A 6,759-nucleotide genomic window follows, 5' to 3' on the forward strand; every position below is an offset into this window, starting at 1 on the left:
GCCAGGCTCCAGAGCAGATTCCAAGGCAGTGTTTCACGTGCTGAGGCTCAGCCCTTGCTCCCAAGGGGCGGCGGGGAAGGCTGCAGCCCTTGCGGGCGGCACGGGGGAGGAGGAAGGCGCCCCAGCCACGTCAGCCTCTGCCACTACAACCGATGCTTTCCCTCGCAGTTTGTAAAAATCAAAGTGTTTTCTTCCGAGGACTTCTATCCATACCAAAAGCTCCCAGAACAAGGGGAGGGGGGACTAAGCCATTATCACGCACAAGTCTCTATTTCCCATCTAACAGAGCACCAGCTTCAGGAAGTGCTGAAAGACACATGCTGCCCACCGCACTCCAAGCTGCGTTAACAGGGTGACAAGTGTCTCATCATTTCTGACACTACTGCTCGGGGAAACCTTTAAGGGACAGAAGTGATCCAAATGCCATCTAAAGCTATCATCCAAAACGCCCTTTCAGAAGGATTTGTACAGAAATCCATGGCTTTGCCCTCCGCAAAATTCACAGCCCTTAAACTACTGCCAAGATGAGCACTTCGTGTTTCCAGTGTGTCCTTCAAAACACGAGCTAGCCTACCTCAGTTTCCCTGCCATGCTTCAACGTGGCAGTGTTTCAAATAGCCCTCAGGTGCTTCCTCAACACTCCCTTGCCACAGCAGGAAAACGCATCCCAGAAGACTCGTTCAAGTATCACTCCTACTGTTTGTTTCTCCAGAGAAGAGAGACAGATGCAGACTCCAGACCAGCACGCTCCAGGACGAGGAAACTCACCTTTGGCAGCAGGGAGAAACTCTTACAGAGCTTACACTTTGCCATCTTGTTACAATTAACTCTCACATAGGAAATGAAATACTGGAGATGGCTTAAAAAAAAAAAAAAATCGAGCTCCAAACATCTACAGGCAACACGATTACTTGCAGTACACCTTCACAACAGCACCTCAGTCATCAGTTTTAAACTCGCACGATTTCTGCAAGCAGATACCTGCAAACTAGCAGCTGTCCTTGTCTTGTGGTCAGCACCTGGAAAATTATTAGGGCCGCTTTTCCTAGCAGGAGTAGCTGGAGCTCATCACCCTCATGCATCACCACCAAACTGACACAGCTCCACACACAAACTTTTGGAAAGCTCAGGTGTTCTGCAGTTTTGATCGCTTATGCAAACACTGACATACTGTCCTGGCAAAAAACATGATTAAGATCGCGCACATATTAAGCTCCTTTTTCGGTTGATGATCATTCATCTCCAAAATCAAAAGCAAGAGGCAGATGTGCATGTAAAGAAAAAACTAAGGCTGTTTATCAGCTTTACATGGAAATGTGCAAATATTGTATTTCTAAGTTCACCTTTTAGTCCAAGCTCTTTTCTGCTGTGTTATTTTGTCTTTGAACATGAGAAAACCCATTTTGAGCAGTACTCATATCGAAGAAAGGACTGTGATAGCCACTAGACATGTGGCAGGATCCACCTTCAGAGTATTCATTAGCCTTGGGAAAATTCCACTGCTGTTCTACAATTGGAATAACAATTCCATAAAAATAAATAAATAAAAATAAAAAAGCAAGGAGAACAAGTTTAAGTTTCCATTATTCAGGAGAACAAGTTCCAAATTTCCACGTGTCTGCCCCTCTCCAGTGATCTATGCACCACCAAAGAACACTGCACTACCTCTGCCGTGCGCCCTGCATGTTCTTCTGTTACCTCTTGCCTACTCAAACTTTCAGATACCCTCCCTCTGTTGCAATAAGGAAATAATTGCTAGTTTAGGCTATTTCCTGTCATAAGTTAAGGAATTACTGGGAACATTCATTTTCGGCACCAGAAGGGCATTCATACCGGCCCTTGGATGCTGATCCAGAGCTTGGGATAGTTTCCCTAAGTGAAATTCCTACCAGAAACCACTGCACCATAGAGAAAATAGTTCCTCTTCCACAAGCTAGAGCAGTACTTAATGAGGAGGAGGAAGAAGGGCAAAGAAAGCCACACAGGCATCTCACCCACAGGGCAGCCACAACATCCCCCAGAACAGGGGAGCCACCTCAGGAGCCACTGCGGATCCTGGAAACGGGGAGGAAACTTACCAAAAGAGCAGAGAGGACAGGAGGGGTCAAGGCCAAAACTCCCTCAGAGCTGCCAGGTGGATTAGAAGAAGCGATTAGAGCAAAAGTGACACTTGTAGCATGGGTAGAAGTTAGCCCGGAAACAGGTTTATCACTATAGCTATTTTTGATTACAGTGGGAGATGATAGAGAATGTCAGGAAATGGTTAGATAAAAATAATATGTGTATTTCCTCACATGATAGCCACTAGCCTATCTAAAGGCTTGTTAGGAAAATTTGGGTTTAGTTTTTAAACACTGATGCTTCATTTATGTTCTTTCCAACTCTCACGTTTCAATTCCAGCACATTTATTGATAGAATTGGCAAGCAGTTGTGGACTAAACCAAAAGGTTTAGAACAGCCAGGATAAGCCTTTAAGAGCAATGCAGGCAGAACACGCACATTCTTCCCTGCCTACTCTACTCGGGAGCAGCTGCCCGGTAAGCATCTCTTACCAATCTTCTAATATACAAAACTGAAACACTGAAAACAGAGCCCATGCACTAAGAGTACCAGCTCCTCATATCTATTTTAATATTTCTTATTTTTTTATTTCAGCAAAATCTACAAGGATTTGGACAACAAGCTCATTTTTCCTTCCCTCTGAACCTTTGCTCTTCAACTCTGCAGCGTGTAACAAGGCAAGGGTGGCAGTGACTGCATGTTCCTTTCACCAGGTACCCAGTTACTCTCACCTAGCAGTGCCATCAGCATTACCCATTTAGATCAGACAAACAATTGCAAGACATCCAAGGCATTTGAAACCGTCTACCTATGTTTTTAGATATATGCAGCTGTACCGTAAAGATTTTTAAATAGGCTTAACAGAAGGCAGCAGCTAGATACAGCTAAAAAGGGACACACTCCATACCCCGTTCCACTCCTTTTGCAAAGGGCACCAGTGACAGGGAGCGTAACAACTTGCTGCACTGTTTGTAACCATGGGGAATGTTTTCTTTCACAAGTAGGGCAAAAAAATAAGAGTATCAAAACATTGCTTACAAACTTCTCTGATAATCAATAATATAATAGATTGATGGGCTTTTTTATTATCATTCAAAATGAAACTGTTCTGACAGATGGTAAGAAGTGTCCTTTCGCAAGTTCTTCTGCAGTTAAAAGATGTGGCTCTAACTGAGAAGTAACATTATATTCCCATTCCCCTCACAAGCATTACATTTCTCTGGGAACATCTTGTGTAATTTACAGCTTCATTTTCCCCCTTGCAGCAGATCAGCTTGCAAGACCATAATTACTACTTGAATAGACAAAGCACAAAACTTTTTTTTTTTTTTTTTTTTTAAATGAAAACCATTACGCTCCTGAAACATTTTCTATCTGTAGTTGCCCTTTGGGAACTCTTTTCATTCTTTTTTTTTTCTCTTTTAAAATATAAAATATGTCTTGTGCTGAAAATGCTTGTCTATGTTAACTATTTTATTTCTCCAGCACCAAGACTGTCATGGGGCCTTCACGTACTTTTATTGAGGATGCAGGGGGAACTTTAATAGGATAAAGAAACAGAGGAGCAAAGTAAAAGTACTGAGCATATTACCAGTTCCAGCGCCACCAAAATCCTCATTCAAAGCCCAAATATCCTTCCACCTCCATGATCCTGCTTCAGTATTATTTAAGAAAATAATGCAAGTCATGGGGCTTGCTTTGTAATGACAGGAACTGTTTCAGAGTTGAGAAAAACATTGTGCAATATGTTTTCTTTCAGTGAAAAACCTGGCTTCATATTTTCCATACGCACTCCACCAAGTTCATTTTTTTCTTTTTTAATTCTGGTCATTTTGGAGATGCAGTTTACAGAGGGGCCACAAAAACAGTTCCAACAGTTACAGAGAGAGCAGGCTGTGGCATGGGGTAGGAATTGTTACGCCAGATACGTCTGTGGGTTTTCTTGGCAACAGACCACAGCTGCTTATCAGTTAACTGTGCCCGCGGATGACGTTTTGGGCTCACTTTGGAGGACCGACATCCTGAGGCTGGAACCTGAAAGCAACGAATTTGAATTCCAGAATAACTTGCTACAACTTCTACCATGAAGCAGCAGCCTTCAGGACAGGTTGGGGCTTTCCTATTTGTTCTGGATTTTTTTACTCTAAGGAAAAGACTGAAGCAAAGCCATGGGACCCAGAAGAAAAGGAAGGAACTACTCACACTCATTGGGTCTTAGCCGCACTGAGGTTTGCATCCATTTCGTTCAAGACACGCAAGTCAGATAATTTCTGTTTGTGCCATACAGCCCTGTACCTTAAGCTTGCTATGTTCTTAATCCCTCCGTTTATCAATGCCATAGGACCGTGGTACTGCAGCAACACTTGTGGGTCTCCAGGTGCGAGTGATAAAGACACCGCGGGTGTAACTGAGGCCATGGCTAACGCCCCAGCAGCAAAGTGCATCTACCTCCCCCGACAACGACCGGGAATATTGTCAAATTTCTGTCTTTGGACATGTGCTTGAGGGCTACTGTCTACTATTAAATAACGGGAAGCCAGGAGTTCCCTCCGAACACGTTGAAGCAGCATAGAGACTTTCAACCAAGGCAAGCTGGAAAGGAAGAAACTATCTTACTCATGGGCCTTGACATCTACCATGTCTAAGACCAAATAAACAAACAAAACAACAACAAAAACAAAACAAAAAAATCCACCTTTTACTAACCCTTTTTTCTGCACTTCCTCAGAGTTCCCCAACATCGCAGAACACTTTGCTCTTATCAGTTATCTATAGCCTTAGAAGAAAGAGATCTCATTTCCTCCTGATAGAGGGGGCTGAAATTAAAATTAAATTAAAAAACCTAAAAAATAATTAAGAAAATTTCACATATTAAAACAAATATTAATCAGATCTAGATAATATTTCACTGAAAATACGTAGCACTAAGCCTAAGGACTTTTTTTATACTGAGCTTTAAGAACTTTAACTTGCAATTTCGACTTGAAATCCCCATTTCTGCATTAACAAATCGTGATAGGCAAGTGAGAGTCTGCATTAACGGCGCACGAGACGGCAGCGATGAGTGATAGATCTTTACGTTGTTCAGCAGTGGTGGAGGCTTCCCGCTTTCACCATTTCCAACAGCACAAACCATGCTCAGTAAGAAGCAAGTCACAGAACAAGGCGCAGAAACCAGCTAACAAATCCAAATGATATTCCACTGAGAAGGAGTAGATGCTCCCTGTTATCACCCTGTCTTCTCCATCAGGGGTGGCAGGGACAGAAAGGCAGGGAGCGGGGGCTTCCTGCAGTTTTTCAGCAGGGAGGCAACCCCCAAACCGCCCCGTGCGGCCGCAGAGCGGTGTCACCGTGACCGCCCGCTCCGCTGCACCATCCGTGCCCGGTCACCGTGCGAGGGCAAACGGGCAGCGATGCTCCCGGCACAGACGGGGCCCCGCTGTCTGCAACGGCACCTCCAGACGCCTCCATCGCCAGCACATTAAGGGCTAGGCAGGGGAAACCGAACTGCGAGGAGGAAGAGGCAGAAACTTTATTGCTGAGATAACGCGCAGATAAAACCAAATCACACTTTTGAGGCCCCCGACATCAGAAGGATCTGAAGGAGCCCACAACACAAAGCTCCCTCCAACCCGCTTATCTCCGGGTGACAAGCACCATATGCAGAGCAGGCAGAGCACAACAAACCCGGGCTTTAAAACCTTTTCGCTCAGGACTGAGATTTAACACGAGGCTCAGCTCCCTCTGAGGGCACCGCGGCGAGCCCGGCCGCGGCGCATGCAGGGCAGGAAGGCGGCTCCGAAGCGACCGGGCGCCCAGCCCAAGTTTCGGGGCATCCCGGCCGGCAGGAGCGCCCTCCCCTCCGCCGCCTCCTGCGGGAGCCCCGGGCCGGGGAGGCTGCGGACTCGCCCCGGCGCAGCTCGAGGGGCGCCCGGCCCGGCGGCAGGAGCGGGCGGGCTCCCGCCGTGCGCGGGGGAGGCTGGCGGGACCCGCGGCGGGGCAGGGAGCGGGGCGGCGCGGGGCAGCGGGGCACTCACCCGTCGGGCCGGCAGCGGGGGCGCCGCCGCCGCGGAGCAGCGGCCCCACTTCCTGTGCGCTAGGAAATGGGCGGGCGGGGCGGCGCGGCCCTCAACGGGGCAGGCGCGGAGCCCGCGGGGCGGCGCGCGCGCAACGGCCGCCGCCGCGCGGGGAGGAGGCGGCGCTCGGCACCCTGCGCCGCGCGGGGGGAGCGGCGCGGCGCCGCCGGCGCCCCTGGGGCCGTTCGTTACTGCGCGGCCGTTCGCGCCCTTGGGGCCGTTCGTTACTGCGCGGCCGTTAGCGCCCCTGGGGCCGCCAGTTACTGCGCGGCCGTTCGCGCCCTTGGGGCCGTTCGTTACTGCGCGGCCGTTCGCGCCTTTGGGGCCGCCAGTTACTGCGCGGCCGTTCGCGCCCTTGGGGCCGTTCGTTACTGCGCGGCGCCGTTCGTGCGCGGCCGTTGGCCCCCGCTCTGCCTTAGCTGGCAGCGCTGCTCGTTAGAGTCGTGTCGTGCCAGGGCACAGCGTCAGCGGTACCGAGGGGTGCTCTGCTAGGAAGTTTTTCTTCATAGGTGAATGTATGTGTGTCACAGTGTACAGATCATACATTGTGCACACACACATCTTGCACACAAGGAGCCAGCTGTGCCTTCTTTGGCTCGCTCACACAAGAGCCGGGAGATC

At 48.7% G+C, this 6,759-nt stretch overlaps 1 protein-coding gene across 1 annotated transcript in view; it reads right to left on the reverse strand.

Annotated features, from left to right (window-relative positions):
• The window catches only part of CSGALNACT2 (chondroitin sulfate N-acetylgalactosaminyltransferase 2), a 29,619-nt gene extending 23,443 nt beyond the window's left edge, over window positions 1–6,176 (reverse strand). Inside the window, exon 1 of the mRNA XM_088526368.1 lies at window positions 6,100–6,176. The gene's annotated coding sequence lies outside the window, so the exon portion shown is untranslated. The remainder of the gene's footprint in view (window positions 1–6,099) is intronic.
• Window positions 6,177–6,759: the final 583 nt, after the last annotated feature.

Source organism: Tinamus guttatus, unplaced genomic scaffold (genome assembly GCF_059628265.1).
Source record: "Tinamus guttatus ecotype Peru unplaced genomic scaffold, ASM5962826v1 Tinamus_guttatus_pri_ptg000246l, whole genome shotgun sequence".
NCBI classification, from domain to species: Eukaryota; Metazoa; Chordata; class Aves; order Tinamiformes; family Tinamidae; genus Tinamus; species Tinamus guttatus.